Source organism: Monodon monoceros, unplaced genomic scaffold (assembly GCF_005190385.1).
Source record: "Monodon monoceros isolate NGI ecotype Baffin Bay Population unplaced genomic scaffold, NGI_Narwhal_1 Super_Scaffold_15, whole genome shotgun sequence".
Lineage (NCBI taxonomy): Eukaryota > Metazoa > Chordata > Mammalia > Artiodactyla > Monodontidae > Monodon > Monodon monoceros.
Genome location: NW_021703771.1, coordinates 31,426,100 through 31,448,757, shown reverse-complemented (window position 1 = coordinate 31,448,757; position 22,658 = coordinate 31,426,100).

The window sequence follows — 22,658 nt, the reverse complement described above, 5'->3', positions numbered from 1 at the left end:
TTTAAAAAATAAAATCCCACCTCCCTCCTGTTTAAAATTCCTGCGTGTTTTCCCATTTGTTGTGTTAGGCTGAAGATAAAACATGGCCTCAAATATCCTGCTTGACCTGGCAACTTCTACTCTCTGGCTTGCCTTACTTCCTTGCTTTGCTCCATTCACATTGGCCTTCCTTCTATCCCTCATACTTTCATGAGGGTTTCTTCTACCACCCCCACTGCATATGCCCTTCTCTGTGCCCAAGAAACTTCTCTGTCCTCTCTTTGCCTTATTGCCTCGACCCTCCTTCAGCCTTCTGCTAAAAAGACGCCTTTTTGAGCTCCCTGATTAGTTCACATTCTCCTGTTACAGGTTCTCCTGAGACTGTGTACCTTTTCTTAGGACTTGTCACAGATGTGATTTTACATTTATTTGTGTGATGATTTGATTCCTCTCTGTATCCGTCACTAGACTGTAAGCTCTATGAAAGTAGGGATCATGCTTTCTTCTGCTCATTTTAATCTCCAGCACCCAATACAGTGCTAGACATAGATTAGGCCCTCAGTATTCACCAGAGAAAGAGTGGAAAGGAGGGAGGAAGGAAGGTGGGAAGGAGGGTGGAAAGAAAGAAAGGAGGAAAGAAGAAAGGAAGAAACAGGTCAATGCTTCTCTACATTTGCCAATTTGCACCTGGAGCATTGGGCTAAGTTTGGAGCCCAATGTCTCTACATTTTGAGACAAAAACAAACTAGAATATATTCAGAAGAGAGGAACAAAAAAAGTAAGGGGAGGCCGAGTCGGGATAGGTAATTGAATGCCATTTATAATTTCTTCCAACCAAGAGATTCTGTTTTAAAAATATGTATGAAATACTATTTCATGATGTGAAACATTTTACATCATTTCTCTGTCACAAATTAAGGCATTTAAAAAAGAAAACACTGGGCTTCCCTGGTGGCTCAGTGGTTGAGAGTCCGCCTGCCCAGGCAGGGGACGCGGGTTCATGCCCCGGTCCGGGAGGATCCCACGTGCCTTGAAGCGGCTGGGCCCGTGGGTCATGGCCGCTGAGCCTGTGCGTCTGGAACCTGTGCTCCGCAGAGGCCCGCGTACCACAAAAAAAAAAAAAAGAAAGAAAACACTTCAAAATATTTTACTGGACAAAAATACATGCAAAAATCTGCAACGTTTCCACACAACACATCAATTGGCAGTTTTGTCCCCCTTTTCCTGCTTCTTATTTCTAGACTAATATAATGAAGTTATCTGCTTCAATAAATTGTATGAGAAGACTTCTGTGAACATATATGGTCTAATTCAAGAAGAAATCATTTTAATAATTGTCAAAACCATTGTTTTATATTAAGTGCGATTTCTGCCTGATTACTTCTAAGCTTGAATTATTTTGGCTTCGATAATGCTACATACGTATATAATACTTATAGCCATGTGGTCATGAATTAGCGAAAATGTAAATATGTTTACATATTCTTTATGTAATACAATGGCGTGATGGCAAAGTTAAATTTAATTAATAACCAGATTAGCTGCCAACTATGAACATTACCAGAAGTGACTAACCAAATTATAACACCATCTGCTATGGTCATTTACTGGGAATTGCCAAGCTCCTAAAAGTTGCTGACGTTTATTATGTACCATAAGCAATAGTTTGGACTTTAAAAACTTTTTTCATTTCTCCTATTATACTTTAGAATTCCATGATGGCAAGTATATCGTTTTCGCCACTTATAAACCTTTGAACTGGGTACCAGAGGAGTTTTCTATTTGTTTGTTTGTTCCAATACCAGTAAAAATAGAGGATGAATCAATTGACTTGATTCTGGATTAGGGAAGGATATTATCAGAATCAAAGGAAGAATCTATACCCTGCAGCACTTAGCTCACAGTAGAGCGTTCAACTGGACCCACTTCGATCTGTCACCAAGGGCTCAGTCAGTGACCACGTTAAGGGAGCGGGAACACGGGCTGAGCTCTGAGTCTTGTGGCCCCTCGTGTTGGAAAGAGGTGGAGGTACCCACTCTATGTGGGGAAGAGGCCTGGATTGAAGCGTTGCTCACAAGAACATGGTTAAGGAGCAATTCGGAGAAATCACATAGGACTGGTCCCCAGCTCAGACCTCAAACAGGTAAAGGCCAGGGAGAAGGCAAGTGGACGCGCAGGACTTCAGTCCCTGGTGAAATCTTGTGGAATTGTCTTAGAACAGAGTCCAAATCAGCTCCACTGCCTAAGAGATCAAAGCATCCCACAGAGCCAGCAGCAGAGTCAAGAGCAAAATTGCTTCAAATGAACCTTAAGTAAATGGAGGAATTCAGAGTCCCTCAGGTAGTGGGCAGAGGAAAATGTGAGAGATTAAAACAAAATGATCATGTTGACACTTTGAAAGCCTTCTGTGAATCAGAAAGTTACTGAGGTTTAAAAGAATTTTGGACTCAGTTATATTAAAGTATCTTATGTAAGTATTTGAAGAAATGAACTTTGACAATAAACAATTATATGGGTAACTTACTCAGACCCTCTCTTCATTATTCCTGTGTAAATCTGGCCATTGGCAGCACCCACACAGAACGAGGAATGAAGATTTCAGGTTGCCAAAAAGATTTCTGAACTTTCTTTCAAGAAATATATTTGTAGATGCACTTGGCCATCCTTGGATTGGCAGATATAGTATAAAATTTGCAAAGATATTGGGCAATGAGCATGTTTACATCGGAAAAGTGAAAAAGCCCAGCTAACTCAGTGAACTTCATTAATGATGATAGTCAATTTGAATAATATAGGCCCCCAAAGTTCCCTTTTCTTATCAAAGCTTTTGCATCAAAATTACTGGGAAAAATATTTCAACTCACACCTCTAGGTTTTTAAGGGAAGAGGTGTCAAATTTGTGAAACATCAAATATTTGTTACTTGACCAAATTAAAAGAAATTCCATTTGAAAAAGTTGCTGGCAACATACTCTACGATTTTTTAAAAATCCACTACTTAACGTTTGGTTTTGTGTTTTTAATAGGCTTAGAACTTGTAAGCTTGAAGCAGTTCTATTCTACGTGCAGTAACTCTTGGAAGTAGCACATGTAATTCACCTCTGAATCTCAATCTCTAATCACTTGGTTTTGACAACTTCTGTTTAGTGTGTTCTGCCAACAACCTATTAATTAGATGTGACCCCATGGTTCTAGGTCATTGCAGCAAAGCAAACAAAGCTCCAGGGATTATATGCTAAAACTCAACTATCTTCTTGGCTGCTTTGTAAAATAAAGGAAGTGGAAACCTAAAGTAATTCTCATCAAGACCAGCTACAGGGAGAAAAAGAAGGCGCTGGGGACACATGGATTACCAAGATTATATGTCTCTATGATTTGTTTACTTTGCCTGCATAAACCTACTTAAAGTGGTCCTACCAATGCTTCCTAAGCAATCTGCTGAGTTTCTAAGGAAAACATAAAGGACTAAATAAACAACTTGAATTTTATGAAACCGATGGTATAGAAGGTACACTGCTAAAAGATAGAAGCTAGTGTGGAAAATATTTGTGCACGGCAGCAAGGAATGTAACTCACATACTCAGAGGGGAATTATCATGTCACCTGTCCCAGCCATATCGGCATTTAGTTGAGTAGCTATTTCCCCAAGAGGCTGATAGTTAAATGATACGTATCATCATCATTATTACACGAATGACAATAAGGGTCAAATCAGTATAATAATAAGACAAAAATCAGTATTCATTGACAATATTGATTTGAATCATTGAATTAATCTTATTACAGTTAAGATCTTTGGACATATCGAAATGAAGCGATATTAACAAGATTTATATGATTATAACACTGATGATTAAAAATAAAAACACTACTGGAAAGTGAATCTCTATAGTATAAGTTTTCATTCTTAGAATTTTAGAGAAAAAGGTATCCTCCTGACCTTTTAAACAATTTCCCTGTCAGAAACACTAATTTCCTTCTGTATCCAGTGCTGGGCAGGGATGTGGATGCTCTCACTTTTCCCAGCATGTGGTATTGACTTTGGAGTAAAGCTTAAATGGGACCCAGATGTTTCTGCCCTCAGTCCTCCAACTTCTGTTTCCAGTCCTGTGGTCTCTGGGTTTCCTTAGGCCAACCCTGATTCATAACTAAGCACCTTTTGGAGTTCCTTGAAAAGAATCCACCCTCCCAAAAGCATTATTGAGAGATATAGACTCTTTTGAAGACTTTGAGGGAACAGAAAGGAGATGTGCTTTGCAAACTCAGTAGCAATCAACTTAAAATTAATACAAAATCTTCCCCTCAGCCCTCTTCTTGGACACCCGCTACCCTTCTCTTTTTCTAACCATCTGGCTGGGTTTTCTGCTCTCCTTCCGGATCTTCCCCTGGAAATTTCAAATTACCCCCCCTAATCTTTTGTGCAGAGCCATTCAACTCTGCCCATCTTCCATGCCAAACATGGCACACTCTAACGCAGCATGACATTCAGCCAAAAGGCCCTCCAGGTAACAATACCTACCTGCTTTATAAGGCAATTTACTGGCCCTTTAGGATTTCATCTTCCATACAAAGAAGTCCATCCAACTGCTTTTTTTTCCCTAAAAATATGCAATGTTCTCCCTAAGAGGAATTCTGTAGAATATAAATTTCTCTATTTATTTTAGTAGAAGAGTCACTTTCCCTGATTCAGCAATCCAAATAGCCTATAACTACACAGTAAGAAATGCTAAGGAATGTGACAGTCCACAAACATATCTATCAACTCCCTGGAGAGTTCGCTCCTAGAATAAATTCCAGAAAATTCTAATTTCAAAGTCTAAATTGCCACAAATGTTTTGGTCTATGTAGAAGACCTGATTTTAAGTAGATACCCTTGATTGAAAATGACCTTTTATCACCCATCATCATTCCCCCACTCTACTCTCCATGAATACACACTATTTTTTAGAAGAAAAGTCTCAGAAGTTTGTATATCTCATAAGTTCATATCAATGGGACCCAAACCTTTAAAAGGAGCAGATTCATCCAGTGAAATAACTTGTTCAAAGATCCTCTCTTCTTGTAACAGACCATACCAAAGAAAAGTTGAACTTGCAAATATGGGTGTTAAAGGTGTAACTACATATGTAAGATGTAACTGACAAAATTGAGCACTGGATTATGAATCTAAGAAGGACCTTGGTGGAGTAATGAGGGGTAGGGGTTAAGGGGGGTGTAGGTTGGGTGGAAATGACGCCCGTTTGATTTTCTAGTTGTGCATTGTGACACCATGTTAACTTGGCAAAAGAAAAAAGACTTAAGCTACTCAGAGTCACAGATTCAGGTGTGACTACAGCTCTGTCTCTAACCGTTTAGCACTGACAAGATATGGCATCTTTTCAGCTTCAACTTTCTCATCTGTCAAAAAGGGATAACAAATTCTGCCTCAGAGCTTGTCAGCATTGTGTTTTGTTTTGTTTTGTTTTTGCGGTACGCGGGCCTCTCACTGTTGTGGCCTCTCCTGTTGCGGAGCACAGGCTCCAGACGCGCAGGCTCAGCGGCCATGGCTCACGGGCCCAGCCGCTCTGCGGCATGTGGGATCTTCGCGGACCGGGGCACGAACCCGTGTCCCCTGCATCGGCAGGCGGACTCTCAACCACTGCGCCACCAGGGAAGCCCAGCATTGTTTATTTGAGAGTTTTACACATGGAAAGACATCCTCAGGAGAGCACCATTGGATTTTCATAGATGCAGAAAGTGAGCCTCTTTCTCCTCCTCCTCTCAGTTCAGGGTGTCTCTCTGCCAGCCCCCCAAATCACTCAACACTCTTAACAACGTTCCATGGAAATTACTTTGATGCAATATTTCTCTAAAATGTCCTGGGTTAGCTCCAGGGCTCCACGCTGACCTTCACAAGCCCTGGGCACTTTTGTCCCCATGGGTTCCTTCCTCTGTAAAAGTGTATTGAAAAGTATGTTTTATGAATGTGTATGCATAAAGATGAGTACCATCCAGGCTTGATCCATTTTTATATATTCATTATTATAATACTCATTTTTCTTCGGAATTTTGAAAGAAATTAAAACCTTTTTGAGGGCTCCTGAAAGTATCTTGGGCCCTAGGCATCCTCAATGCCTACTGAGCCTAGTAGAGAAGGCAGTCCCAGTTTGCATCCTGCTCCTGTCTGAGGCTCCAACTGTTCATTTCTGGTACATTTTCTCAAATATTTAAGGGCAATTCTCAGTTGTCTCTCTTCTTTTTCTCTTTGTTCTACACATTAATTTTCTCTAATCTCTCTTCCCAGACTCAATCCTCTTACCCTTTTATCATCTTGGTTGCCCTCTTTGGGTTCCTTTGGCTTCTAGCCAAGGTATTGATGTTTCTCTCTGGTAAGTGTAAAATTATATATGATACCCTGGGCCACTTGATGTAGGCCATATTGAATAAAATGATTTATTTCCTCTTCAGACATGTGAAACTCTACTTTTTGAACTGTTTGAAATGCATTTGCGCATTTTAATTCTTATTTGATTTTAGTGGCTGTCAGGGCATATTTAATTTCTTCTGAACTCTTACCCTCAGATTTTACTGCTTTCCAAATGTCATTGTTTCATTTGTTCCTTTTTTGACTTCATACACAGAATATTCCCAAATCAATAATAAATCAAACACTTAGCCATGGAGATTCAGCATACCATCACCTGTCTCCAAAGTGTAGCCATTAAAGGAAAGGAGCAACCCTAGGGAGGCAGATTTTATTAGGGCTTACGACAGAATGGCACATGAAATATGACACAATTCGCCTTTCGTTGGTACTTGGTGATCACTTAACTTAAAACATTGACTTTACATTTATCTAAAAGTCATTTGTACTAGTTTTTATTTTATTTTATTAACTAGTTTATATTTTTACGTTATTTCTAGTTTTAAATTCTAGATGTTTAAAAAGAAATGGCTTCTCTTTTTTTCCTCCACAGTTTTACTAATGAGCATTGGATCCAAGCTTTCCAAAAATTAATATAATACATTTTTATTTATACTCTGCTATAGTCTAAAGAAAAGATTTAAGAAGCCTATAAAGATGCATACAGTATGCAAAAAATAAAAATTTTTTAAATAAATTTTTTTAAAAATAAATTTTTAAAAAATTAAGGAAAAACTCAAAGAGAAAGTAAAGATAAGGAAATAAGTTGGAAAAAGATATGTAAGGTAATGTATGCCATGTGTGCACACATTCTGACCAGGAACAGGTCACCGATTTGACTCTAAGCTCAGTTTTGAATACTAGGAAGGGCAGACAACCTATGCCTCATTTTCCCCACCAAAAACTGATAAAAAAAAATATTTACCAGATACTTACCTAGGATAAAGAGAAATAATATCAAATAATTCTTTATATGACTGTGAAAGCATCATACCATAAAGCTTACCTCTGCCCCATCCCCCTCAGACCTCCCATCTGCCATGTCTGATTTCTCAGTAACATAGGAAGATTGTCAATTATCTACAGCCAGAAATTCTCATCTGCTTTTTAAAAATCATCAGGGCCGCCAAGTTCTCCGCTGGCGAACTAGGGCATACTATTTCACAGACTACATGTTAGAAATAAAAAATTTGGAAAATACAGAATATAAAGAATATACAAAAGAGTATAAGATGAATTTTAATCACAAAGAGATAATACCTCTTAATACTTTGTTCTTTTCCAGTTTTATCGTTTTAAGGACAAATTCCTAAAAGTGGAATTCCTGCATCAAAAGATAACGATTATCTTTAAAACATAATTTGCCAAATTACCCTCCAATCTGTAATATATGTGGATGGCCATTTCAGTATATCCTTGCTAGATTCGTGCAGCTCAGTTTTTTTCTTTATAACATGAATATAATAATATCACCTAACAAGAACCCTGTTACCTCTCAGGGATGCTATAAATATTAAATGAGTTGGCAATATGTGAAGTACTTAGAGCAATTCCATGCACATTCTTGCTATTATTATTTGCAAATTTTGTAGATTAAAATAGTGTCTCATTTTCTTTCATATTTATTAGTAATATGGAATGCATTTTCATACATTTATTGTACATTTTTGTTTCTACTTTCACTAATTGTCTACTCAGATTTTTAGCACAACTTTCTAATGGTTGCCCTAGTCTTACTCATTTTATGTTCTTTGTATACTAAGGATATTAACCCTTTAACTGACATATATTGTTTCAAATATTTCTCTCTGCTCTCATTTAAAATTTTTCACATTCCTTTCTTTACATGCAGATGTTTAAATTTTTTTATCAAGTCAAATAACCAATCTCTGTGTGTTTTTTCCTTTTATATTTAGGAAGTATATTATTTTCCTGTGGTTCCTGTAACGAGTTGCCACAAACTGGGTGGCTTAAAAATAACAAATTTATTCTGGTACAGTTCTAGAGGCTCGAAGTCCAAATCAACGTGTCAGTATGGTTGGTTCCTTCTGAAGACTCTGAGGATAAATTGAGTCGGTCCCCATTCTTCTCTTTAGCTTCTGGTGATTGCCTACAACCCGTGGCATTCCTTGGCTTGTAGATACGGAATTCTCATCTCTGCTTTCATCTCCACATGGTCTTCTCCCAGCTATGTCCATGTCTGTGTCCAAATTTTCCTCTTCTTATAAAGACACCAGTCGTGTTGGATTTAGGGCCTATCTTAATCCAACATGACTTCATCTTACCTTGATAATATCTGCAAAGGCCTTGTTTACCAATATGGTCACATATCCAGATTCTGGGTAGACATGAATTTTTGCAGAACACTATTCAACCCAGCACAGAAAGTAATTTTGTAACCCAAGGTCACAAAAATATCACCTATCTGTTCTTTTTTTAATTTTAAGCAGTGTGTTTATTTATTTGTTTTTATTTTTGGCTGTGTTGGGTCTTTGTTGCTGCGCTAGGGCTTTCTCTAGTTGTGGCGAGCAGGGGCTACTGTTCGTTGCAGTGTGCAGGCTTCTCATTGTGGTGGCTTCTCTTGTTGCAGAGCACGGGCTCTAGGCGCACAGGCTTCAGTAGTTGCAGCACGCGGGCTCAGTAGTTACATCACACTAGCTTAGTTGCTTCATGCTATGTGGGATCTTCCCGGACCAGGGACTGAACCCGTGTCCCCTGCATTGGCGGGCGCATTATTAACCACTGCACCACCAGGGAAGTCCCTCACCTATATGTTCTATGTATGTATGTATGTACTTACTTTTACGTTGTTCTTTAATCCATCTGGATCGCCACTGCTTTCTGATGCAATGAGTAATAATCATTTGGGTTGGGGTATATTACCTTGAAATTTAAGAGTCTTTCCATTTCTTTCAAGTGGTAATGAAACAGTAAGGTACCAAATGAACCATTTAAGTAAAAACTCAGCAGTTTCACACACAGAGAGAAATAAGAAAAATGTAAAAGGACAACTTAATGACCCAGAACTTGCCTAAGAAATACCATGTTTGATTTCCATCGCCCATTGCCTAATAAATACTCCTCACTCTTGGAAATCTCAATACTTATAATTCTTACCTCTTCCTCCAAGGATAAGATTTTCACAGTTTTATATGGATGAAATCACACACTGATTTATCAAGAGGTTCTCAGCTGAACAGATTTGTAGTACAAGAAACCCGTCGGTATTTTTTTGCCTTTGATGACTTCACGTGATGGCTCTCATGTCACATTTTCCCTCAGATCCAACTTTCAGGCACATGGACACTCCACTCAGTGCTCTGGCTTTATTCATTGCCATACTGTCCCTCCTCATCCTGTAGAGGTTATACTGGAAGGACTCTTTGTCTCCACGTATTTTCCTGTAATTCACATTCAATTCTTCCATTTTACTAGCATTCAATAGGTGTCCTCCTTGGGTTACCTTGTTGACTGTGCTGTTACAGTCTGGAATCTATTGTGCTTTGATTCTCCACAATAGTAAAGAACATGTATATTTTAGCCTCTAAGACTATGATCCTCTCTATCCCACCTGAAACGTTTCTGCATAGGCTTGTATGCTAATTTATCAAGTACCAGTTATTTTTTTCTGGACACCTGTGTACTTCTACTAAAGATTCTGGGTGGTTGTATATCCCACTAAAAATTATTGTATCAAAGAAATTTCATCCACTGCAATATTTTCTGAATTGTAGAAGTGCCACTTTTAAGAACAGATTTAAGCTGGTCTTCAAATTGATATATACATTTAATATGAATCTACTTAACAGTGAAATTGGAAAAGATGATTTTCAATCAGTTGCTAAACATACTTGAGTGAAAATATTCCTTCTGGATCTGGACTTCTGGGTGCTGGGAAGACACAGAACTTAATAGGCTAACATTAAATTAAGTAAGTACTAAAACAATACAATAAAAACCATTTTTGGCAGAACGAATCACCTTTATCAATAGCTTTTATCTCTTATATAACGAAATTTAGAATGTTAAGTAGCTAAGTAATATTAGGACAAATGGACATTAGAACTCTTTGGGTGTACATTATTTTATATATGAACACGTATATTTATATATTTTTTATATATATAAACATTGTTATCTCTAGACATAAAGTACACAAAAGTATGCCAGGCCTCATTCTCAACTGTGTTTCTGCGAGGTCACCAGGAAAGCTGTCCCTAGATATAAATATTATGATAAGCTTTTTGAGCTCCCTTGAGTTTTTCTACATCATTGTCATCACGAACATACAGTTAGGAGATCTACTAGGGGCTTCCTTTGAAACAAGCCTTTACTGGACCACAACTATGGATGCTGAAAGAGAACTTTAGCTCTGAAAGAGACAGTATGACCTGAATATTTAGTCTAGCAATATTAATAAATTTCTAAAAGTTTCTGACCTATAATCAGGTTGCTGTGAAGGTCAGGTTACCATCACGATCCATCTATTCTATTCATCCAACAAATAATGATTGAGCACCTACTATGTGTCAGGCCCAGTTCTAGGCATTAATGAACAAAATAGAAAATGATTCCCTGCCCTTATGGAATTTACTGTATAGTAGATCCTCTTTAACCCAAACTGCCAGTTTCATCACCTCCTAAGTCTAATGTTCTGAAAGGGATTTCAGGAATAGCAAAAATAAATGGACTTTTTATTGAGATCTACTAAGAATGACATTTTTGTTACACTGGAATAGATATGAGATCCTACTTGAGAGAAGAAATAGGGCCCATATCAATATTTTAACCAACAGTGAAAAACTATTATAAGGTAGGGTGTTACTGCCACTGGGGTGAGATGAATGTATATAAATACTTTGTTAGCTCAAAGAAGGAAGTCTTGGCCAGTTGGACCCACTTTAGTAGTTGGATGAAGACAGTTCATTAATGCGGAAGCTTAAAAGCAGCAATACATGGCACGAATTAACTGGCTCCAGATTTCACTTTCTTGAAATTCTAGACTCTGGATAAGAACAGCGCCAAACCAAATACTGTGTTCATTTGGTCCTTTAATCTTTTTGTCCAACAGTGGAATGCTAAATGACAGGAGAAAGCTTCTTCATAAACAATAATGATTTGTGTCTGATGTCAGCTGCAAAGTCATCTAGAAACAATCCCTTGCCATGGCCTTGCACAGCTGAGCAGCTGCCATTTCCCTGGCCCAGCTTTTATTGTTGCAGAACTGGACGACACAAACAATGGTCCTGCACCTGCCAGCGTGATGGTGGTGCCATCATCCCAGCCAGGAGGAACGGGGCCATGAAACACAGACACACGCCCTTACTAGCTCAGCTGCTCTCCCTGGAGCTGCCCTCCTGCCAGACCAACGGCCAGTCCTATTTGCCTCACAACTGTGGTATGGACACAAAGAGCATCACAAGGGACAGACAGACCTTCCGGAGAGACACAAAATAAACTGGGTCAATCAGACAGTTTCATTAACTTCCCGTGGGAAAAAAGTGTAACCTGAGTGTTAGAGAGCATCGTGCGTGGGAATCCCTAAACCAAATGCCCGTTCTCTTTGTTTTCATCTGTCATTTCCCCTTGTCAACACAATTGTGCTGAGACGTAGCCTGTTTACCGTATCCAGGGAAGGGAGATAAGAGTCTTCAATGATGGTTCATATCTCCTCCATGACTTTCTCCTCCCTGGTGATTTTATTGACATCAGGGTGCAGGCACCAGTCGTCTTGAGATGACTGAACCCAAACCATAACTTCAATTTAGAATCCTGGAACTTTGGTGCTGGAAGTAACCATTGAAATTATCCCGTCTACTCCGCAAGTTTTTTTTGAAACTTTTACTGGAGTATAGTTGATTTAAAATGTTGTGTTAGTTTCAGGTGTACAGCAAAGTGAATTTGGTTATACATATACACATGTCCATTCTTTTTTAGATTCTTTTCCCGTATAGGCCATTACAGAGTATTGAGTAGAGTTCCCTGTGCTATACAGTAGGTCCTTATTAATTACCTATTTTATATATAGTAGTGTGTATATGTCAGTCCCAATCAATTTATCCCTCTCCCCACCCCTTACCCCCGGTAACCATAAGTTTGTTTTCTACATCTGTAACTCTATTTTCTGTTTTGTAGGTAAGTTCATTTTTACCCTTTTTTAAGAGTCCACATATAAGCAATATCATATGATGTTTGTCTTTCTCTGTCTGACTTACTTCACTCAGCATGACAATCTCTAGGTCCTGAAGCTCTGAGATGTGAGCGACCTTTCAAGCTTATACAAAGAAGGGGCTAGTAAAAATTGAGATTACACCCAGGACCCTTGACTCCCAATCTATGCTCTCTCCACCCCTCCAGGTTATCTCTGATGCCTCTCATGATAGCTCATCCCCTCCCCTTATTTTGATGTCTACAGTCACTCTGTATTCCAGGGGGTCTTAATTTTCACAGTCTTTGTAATAGCTTCCTGGCTGATATCCCACCTGCTCTCCTCAAATTCATTCTAAGGTAACAGCTGCAGATTACATCTTAAAATTTTTTTAAAGAGCTTTATTTTTTTGTCATTCTTCTAACTCAGAAAACTTTAATGGTTTCTTACTGCCTCAAATCTGGTCAAAAGTGGATCCAACCCTCCGTGCCTGACTGCCTCCAATTCCCTGTCCTCAGAATGCTGCCCACTCTTTTCCACTGACTGCTCCTTCTGTTTGGAAAGACCACCCCATTTCTGCCTGGTAATATTTTCCCCAGCCTTTAAGGCTCAAATCAGCTGTCACCTTCTCCATGAAGCCATCTCTTATCCCCCAAATTGGCTGTGACCTCCTCCTTCTATGTTCTCCCATCGCATTTGATTTTCTCTCTCATACAGCCTCCAATTCCACAGTGTAGTTACTAGTGTATGTATTTTACCCCTTCAAGTACACTTTAAATTTCCCCATGCCCGAGATTGTTTCCTATACAGTCTAGTACCCTGCCCCCAACAGTACCTAATAGAGTGCCTTGAATATGGCGGTTGCTCAACTGAATGTCATACTATTTGAGCAAAATCTGACAACAATATAGTCTCTTAGCTTAGAAAGTTCATTTTGACTTTGAAAGTTGTATATATAGCAACACAATATCTAGGAATTGGGAACCAAAACCCAGGAAAGTGGGATTTTTTTCTCTCTCATTTAAAAATATTTTTTGGCAAGCAGCATCTTTAAAAATTTTAATTGCAGTAAAATACACACTAACATTTTTTACAATCTTAAATTTACTATCATAAATTTACTATCTTAACCATTTTTAACTATACAGTTCATTAGTATTAAGTACATTCAGATTGCTGCCATAACAATCATCACCATCCATCTCCAGAACTCTTTACATTTTGCAAAACTGAAACTCTATACCCATCAAACAATACTCCCCTCATCCCTCTTCCTTCAGGCCCTGGAACCACCATTCTATTGATACTTTCTGTCTTTATGAATTTGGTTACTCTAGGTACCTCATATAAATGGAATCATACAGTATTTGTCTTTTTATGATTGGCTAATTTCACTTTGTATCATGTCCCCAAGGTTCATCCATGTGGTAGCATATATCAGAATTCCTTCCTTTTTAAGGCTGAATAATGTTCTTTTGTATTATGCCACATTCTCTTTAATCCAGTTATCCATCCATGGACATTTGGGTTGCCTCCATCTTTTGACCATTGTGAATAGTGCTTCTATGGGGGCTTCCCTGGTGGCGCAGTGGTTGAGAGTCCGCCTGCTGATGCAGGGGACATGGGTTCGTGCCCCGGTCCGGGAAGATCCCACATGCCGCGGAGCGGCTAGGCCCGTGAGCCATGGCCGCTGATCCTGCGCGTCCGGAGCCTGTGCTCCACAACGGGAGAGGCCACAACAGTGAGAGGCCCGCATACCGCAAAAAATAAATAAATAAATAAATAGTGCTTTTATGAACATGGGTGTACAAATATCTCTTCAAGACCCCGCTTTCAATTCTTTTGAGTATATACCTGAAATGGAATTGCTGGATCATATGGTAATTCGATTTTCAATGGCATACTGTTTTCCACAGCATTTGCACCATTTTGTATTCGAAAGTGAGATTCTTTTCAAACTTTTTTCTGAAAGTCTAAGATGTAACAGAATACCTGAAGTAAAATATAATGGAAACTGCAGCTCTGAGATCCAAGCTGCTTCAGTCAGATGAATCACAGCTGGTGTCTGGAAGCCAATTCAATGTGAAGAATATGACCCATAGCCCTGGAGTTCCTGAGCCTGGCTGTGCATCAGAATCCTCCCACCAGATATCCTGAGCTAGAACCTCTAGGAACCTGCAATTACACAGAGCTCCTCCCTTGGCTATATGGCCTGGGTGTATGTGAAGAGTCTTTTCATGAACTATGAGTATGTCCACGCGCTTGTCTTGGTGCTTATGGCACTGGGGCTGGGGGAGAGGAACAACCGGTTAGTATTTATTTTAAAACACCTTGTTTCAATAAATTCACATTCATGATGATACCTTGGGACAGGACCCCTGCACGTGTTCAGTTAACTCCAGCGTTGGGGGTGTACAGAGAAGCTGGAGCCACAGAGATGAACTATGGGGCCAGACCAAGCAGGGAGGAAGTGGGAGAACATTAGAGGGGTGTCCAGGAAATCAGTGGCTGTGGATTTGATCGGCTGTACACACGGTGGTCAGAGGATGATAGAAGAAAGACTGAAACACAGGATGCAAGAGTAGGCAGGACTCGGAAACCAGGTAGCTGGGAAAGCAATTGGCATCAGGGAATTCCATCAGTAGGGGACAGGGGCAAGACAAAATAGAGGGCAGGGAAGAAAGATCCTAGTCCTAGAGGGACTGCGGTATTTGGAAGTTCACAAAATGAAGAAGCCAGGCATAATGGAACAACCGTAAAAACGAGAACCAGGCTAACGCTGAAACGGATATCCCCATTTCTTCAATTTGTCATCCTTTTGTCCACGCAGTGACAATTGCCATACACCAACTTGGTGCTTGGCAATATGATTCTGGGTTCAGAGTCCTCTTCTGGAATCCTCCAGTTCCTTTTATTTAAGGTAAAGAATGATCCAGAGCGCCCCCCACACAGAATATTGTTACTAACACATGTAAACTGATTGATTCTCTTAGTTTAAGTAGTGTGTGTGTATTTTCCTAGGAGTCCGGGTCTGTGAATAAAAAGTGGGCATTCTTTCATTAGGTATTTCAACAATACCATCAAAAGGGGCATTTCAGCCAGTCAACATTGATTTTGATTTCTAACTTTGCCAGTACTCTTTTGTTTAATTCAGGCAGCCACTGCTCAGCCAGTAGACTTTTTTCCCTGATGTTCGTGTGTGTGTGTGTGTGTGTGTGTGTAAACTTCTCTCCCCTGTGCCCCTGCTTTATGGACTTTCATTGCTCACTAAATTAATGTATGAACAGGAGTAGGAAAAATAACAAAACTAAAATTAGTCATGTTTCCTACTTTTTAGCAGCAGTGATATGATTTACTACAGGAGGAAATTGGAACTGTGAACTAAAATTAAACTTTTGAATTATCTGAAGATTTCACTCATCCTTGTGATTCCTAACCCCAGGGAAGAACTCTGTGAGCTGGGGGAAAGTTGCATGCAAAACATAGACCAGTTTCAAATGCTTCCTGCCAAATCTGAACAAGCATAAATTGTGTTTATTTCTCGAACATTTAGGTTGGCAATCTTAATTTAAAATATGCTGCCCATAATTTCATCACTTATGTAGTCGTTAATTAAACTGGTAATGGTATCAAAACAAAACTGAGTTTTAATTTAGTTTTACAAATATATTTTTCATCACCCGAAACTGTTTTACAGCTAAGTATAAATACAGAGCATTCTTTGAATAGATAATTATCATTCCCTAAATTAAGCGAATGTTTGAGTATTCCTTCAGTCTTCTGATGGCACACTATTTCTGACTTTAACTGATAAGAGGATGACTTATCTGCCCCTTGCTAAGTGACTTACTGATAACTTTCACTGCATCCATTATTCCTTCTGCAACTGTGCTCTTTTTGTTTCTTGATTTGTACTATCTTCATGACATCTCAGTTGTTAAGTAGGTGTTTAGGGTTATCACCTCTGAGAGTTTCTGTGGAAGACATTCAATACATTGGAAGTAGAGAGAGAATGACTTATTCTGCTCTAATCTTTGTAACCTTATGCAAACATTTAATATCAAAATTCAACCTAGATGCTTTACAATGGAAAAATTCCATATAAGTATTATGAGGGATACATCTTTCTAGTTCTAGTTCATTGTTTTCCAAAGTTGTTCTAAGTATCCCAAGCCTGTAGGATACTTCACAAAAGAAAAGTGGTTCTGAGATCAGAAAACGGTGCATTGTATTCTCCTCACTGGAGATGTCCAAGGAGCGTTAGTATTTTACAGACAGAGTAGACTTGCTGTAAAGTAACTTGTATAACTTATTCAAGTTTTTCCCACAGTTACTCAGAAAAACTTTTCCTCCCCGATGGAAATAGTATTCCAAGAAACACATTTCAAGAAACACTGCTTTTTTTTTTTTTCAATGCTTAAAGCACGTTTACCAGTATCTGTGTAATTACTATATGTTAAAAATAGAGCACAAAAAAGAGCTCCCTTCCGACGAGCAAATTATGTGCTAACTTTAAAATACAATGTAGATTCCCCATTAAATGGCATATTCTTCCATTCAGAAAATTTTCTTGTTGATATCTAGCAAATAATGCCAGATGGTTAAAATTCGCGTGTTGAGAAAAAGTGCAACAATGAAATGTTCCCCAGGCTTTTAGCATTTTCAATAAGTTATAAATCAAATTTATACATCCTTAAAATTACTATTAGTTTCTTGTTGAAAGGACTAGTGTCCCTAGGGATGTGAGGGTTAATATTTCTTCCCTCAATGAGCTGGCACCATTTTAAATTCTATTTCTTCCTAAAGATCATCCTTCTTGCCAGATACATACTTATGTATGTATATATAAGTATGTATACTTTAGTTATACATACTTATAACTAAAAAATGACAGTTGTTCCTTGCTCTCTTTTGACTTTTCCTTAAACTGATATTATGTTTCAGCAAAAATTTACTGTTTTCCTCTTACATAGGTCAGTTCTTACTTTACATGGGATTGACATTTTCAGAAGCCTTTGGGATATTAGAGGAAATAATAGCATGGGATAAGCATCAGCATCCCGCATTCCTGTCCCATTTTTGCTTTGTGAGTAAACAAGTCCATGAGTCTCTCACCAAGTTTTCACATTGCAAGAACTGACACAATGAGAAGCAGATGGAATTAAAAATATCTGGCCCTAAGAGGCACAGGAAAAGATGCTCAAAATCCCTAATAATTAGAGAAATGCAAATCAAAACTACCATGAGGTATCACCTCACACCCATCAGAAGGGCCATCATCAAAAAAATCTACAAACAATAAATGCTGGAGAGGGTGTGGAGAAAAAGGAACCCTCTTGCACTGTTGGTGGGAATGTAAATTGATGCAGCCACTATAGAGAACAGTATGGAGGTTCCTTAAAAAACTAAAAACAGAACTACCATATAACCCAGCAATCCCACTACTGGGCATGTACCCAGAGAAAGCCATAATTCAAAAAGACACATGCACCCCAATGTTCATTGCAGCACTATTTACAATAGCCAGGACATGGAAGCTACCTAAATGTCCTTCGACAGACGAATGGATAAAGAAGATGTGGTACATATACATATATACAATGGAATATTACTCAGCCATAAAAAGGAATGAAATTGGGCCATTTGCAGAGATGTGGATGGACCTAGAGACTGTCTTACAGAGTGAAGTAAGTCAGAAAGAGAAAAACAAATATTGTATATTAGCACATATACGTGGAAGCTAGAAAAATGGTACACATGAACCAGTTTGCAAGGCAGAAATAGAGACACAGATGTAGAGAACAAACATATGAACACCAAGTGGGGAAAGGAGGGGTGGGATGATTTGGGAGATTGGGATTGACATATATACACTAATATGTATAAAATAAATAACTAATGAGAACCTACTGTATAGCACAGGGAACTCCACTTCGTTCTACAGTGGAAACTAAGACAACATTGTAAAACAACTATACCACCCCCCTAAAAAATAAATAAGTAAATAAAAATACCTGGCCCTAAATAGGGGGCTTCGGAAACAGATTAATGTCAAATGTAAAAGCTGGAAGTCACCTCAAAAATCATCCAATTCGGGAGTTTTCCTGGGCAGTTTGGAAGCAAACAAACCAGCAAACAAACAAACAAACAAGGTTTAAGGGTTCAGCACACAAAGATTTAGATTCAGTTGATCTAGGGTCAAGTCTAACATCTGGGATTTAATATTTTAAAAAATATTACTGGGCATATACTCAGAGAAAACCATAATTCCAAAAGACACATGCACCCCAATGTTCATTGCAGCACTATTTACAATAGCCAGGTCATGGAAACAACCTAAATGTCCATCAACAGAGGAATGGATAAAGAAGATGTGATACATATATCTGATGGAATATTACTCAGCCATTAAAAGGAACAAAATTGGGTCATTTGTAGAGATGTGGATAGACCTAGGGACTGTCATACAGAGTGAAGTAAGTCAGAAAGAGAAAAACAAGTATCGTATATTAACGCATATATGTGGAATCTGAAAAAATTGGTATAGATGATCTTATTTACAAAGCAGAAATAGAACCACAGGCATAGAGAACAAACGTATGGATACCAAGGGGGAAGGGGGGGGTTGGGATGAATTGGGATTGACATATATACATTATTGATACTATGTATAAAAATAGATAACTAATGAGAACCTACTGTATAGCACAGGAAACTCTACTCAGTGCTCTGCAGTGACCTAAATGGGAAGGAACTCCAGAAAAGAGGGGATATATGTATACATATAGCTGATTCACTTTGGTGTACAGCAGAAACTAACACAACATTCTAAAGCAACTATACTCCAATAAAAATTCTTTTAAAAATCTCTAGTGGGGAGGAAAGATCTCAAGTGCCGACAGGGTTGAGGATAACTAGTCTTCTCACAAACTTCCTCATTTTATGAGTGAGGAAACTCTTGAGCAGTTAAGTGATTTACTTGCTTACTGTGCAAAATTAATTAGTTCGTTCAAATCAGAAAACAGATCTTCTGATTCTTAACCAGTGCCCTTTCACCATGTAGACTGCCTCCCCAGACCTCTCTCCTTGGCTGTGTGACCTGGGCAAGTCACACGACCTCTCTGTTACCTTGTCAATCGTACTTGACAAGGGTCATTTTAGGATCAAACAATCAATGGAAAACATGCCTGTGCAAGCTTACATGGCATTGCTAATTCACTGTCAATGACCCAGATCACTTTGTTCATTTGCACTAATTAATAGGCTGTTTCCCATAAGCTTTCACTTGAAAGTGTTTTCCTCAATTTTTATTTGAAATCTAAGACCACCTCTTGGCATGTTATTCACTCCAGGCTCAGTGTCTTTCCTGAATCCACTGAGTGGTTTTTACGCATCTGTCCCAACATCCAACCCACTATGGGACACAAAACCTTTTTAATGGTTTTTCCAAAAGAAAACAGAAATAGGAATCCTTAAATAAGTGTGCTAGCTCCATGCCCTGGGCCACGACAGTGCTTTGAGACACTACAAAATAAGAAGCAAAAGCAAGTGAAGAGAAAGTACTTTCTCCACATCATCCCCCAGGGACGCAGCCAGCAGACTCGCTCCCTTTGGGATGGCCCACCTGCCCCCTTCACCAGCTGCATCCCTGACCTTCTGAGCCCCACCTCACACAGCAGGTTCTCCCCGCTGCTAGCTGCTGCACCACTCCTCAGAGCCTCCATCGTCAGTGGGTCTGCCTCCCCTTGAGAAAAAAGCTGCAGAAGAGGATGGAGGAAGGCCTCCCTTGGATAGGATTGGATGCCAGGGCTGCCAATGTTTCCTCAGAGCAGATGAACTGGCCTGCATCCATGCTGGAACTCCAAGTGGTTCTTGGAGCGCTCTTTAGAATCTTGACATCTTTGGAAGCCAGTGGGGATGAATGGGTAGTTCAGCAGGTGGCTACTACTCTGAGCTCCCACCTACTACCCTGGAAAAATGCAGAAAGTACCCCTGACAAATGCCTAACTGACCTCTGGGTACACGGAGCCGGAGACTGCTGTTATTTCTAGGCCATCAGGACTTGATGCTCCACTGGGAACTGCAGGGCAGCCTGCCTGTTCCTCATTACCATGAATAATCGAAAGTTGGAAGTATGTCAGAGGGCTTCTGTGGACCTTGCTTTTCACCTACCATAAAGTGATGGCAGTTGGTAGAAAAATGATTTCATGTAAGGTCCCTAGAACGTGCCGATCTAAGCAGCTAACATCAGCCCCTCTAAATCAATCATGCCATGGTTTCAGCCTCATTACTGGAATTGGTTTTCAGGCTAAAGTCAGTAAATACCAGAAAGTAAGTTTTATTGCAAAACAGATTGCAGTTCCAGTAAAGATGCCGTGTGTGAACAGAAAAGTGCTGGTTACAGATGCCCATCAGGCCGGATCCTAAGTAGTATATATGACAAACCGAAGGGGGAGGGCACCCACAAGCGGCAAGGACAGATGCTCCTAGCAAGGCATCACAAATCAAAATCAAACCTAAACGTTCACAAGGGGTATGCTGAGACTGCTTGGAATGAAATCAGACAGACTGGATTTTAAAAACTGCTTTAGTTGACAGTAGTCTCCAGAAAAACAAAAGACAAAGAAAACGGGCTCCATTTTAATTCAGTGCCTGTTGGAAAGCCTTCATCTACAACTCTATGCCTTGGCTAGAGCAGGTACCCAGTGATGTGAGCTACACAAATCCTACAGACATGAAGAGGAAAGTGCACGTTTCAAAGAGCGTTCTATCAGCCTTGTGGCTCAGTTTGTGCCTCCAAACTACGGGGGAGAAAGACCTGTGACCAGCAGGGGGAAAAGGTGGTTATTTTGCTCTGGGAAATGGAATCAAGTTTCCCAGACTTCTGTCTGGTGTCTTTATGCCAAACAAATAACACTTGCTGAGAGTCTGATATGTTCACCATTTATTCCCTATTTCTTTTCTCGGATGGGGGAAGGTAATGATCTCTTTGAACCTAATAATCTTTTAGGCCTTTTACCATCAGGCTGTAAGCCTCTTTGAGAGGGTACCATATCTCTTTCCTAGCATACATAATAGGTGTTCAGTAAATAACTGCATATTCCTGTTAGGTGTATGTCTTATGCAATGGCCTTGACAATGAGGCCACTGTCAACCAATGGATCTTTTCGATCTGTGCCTTTGTATTCTGGACACTTTCCTATCCATACGGACAGACTTCATTTCTTTCTTACTTCATCCTCCTCTTCTCCCTCCCAGCCCCTCCCCGCCTCCATCCCCCAGTACAGTGTGTGGGTCCAGGTCTGGCTGCTTTGAGGAGAATTATCTTCTACCTCACAGAGCTAGTGATGAAGATGTATGTAGCTAACTTTTTTTTTCTTTTTTGCGGTACGCGGGCCTCTCACTGTTGTGGCCTCTCCCGTTGCGGAGCACAGGCTCCGGACGCGCAGGCTCAGCAGCCATGGCTCATGGGCCCAGCTGCTCCGCAGCATGTGGGATCTTCCCGGACCGGGGCACGAACCCATGTCCCCTGCATCGGCAGGCGGACTCTCAACCACTGTGCCACCAGGGAAGCCCGACAACTTTTTTTGAACTTAAAAAATATATAATCCCTGTGCCTTCCTCCTGAATTATTTCATTAAAAAATTAAAGTTTTTTATAAATGAACCTCAGGTGTACTGAATTGGGTTGATCCAAATTCTTAGTTTGAAACGCATTTGTCACTGTCGGCTCCTGCACAGTCTCATTTTAATGCCTTTGTTTATTTATCCAATAACAGAGTGAGCCCTTGTGAGCACACAGCCCTACACAAACCCTGGAACACTGCTAATGACTTAGACCAACCCGCGTGCTCCAGCCCCTGGCTCCAATGCACAGGAGCTACTGTCCTGAAGTTTGTCATTATCTGTCATCCCCAGGCCTTTTATCATGCATATGCCTAAAGGATATATTGTTTAAGTTTAGTTGCTTTTTGGAAAGGATATCCTGTCTTCTGATGTCCTCTAGCACTTGCCTTTGTCACTCAACGCTGTCTTCATAGGATTCACTCCTGAATCTCCTTTCACGATAAAATAGATTTATCGTTAAATGAAAAAAACTTTTCTCCTCATTTGTATTGGAGTATAGTTGA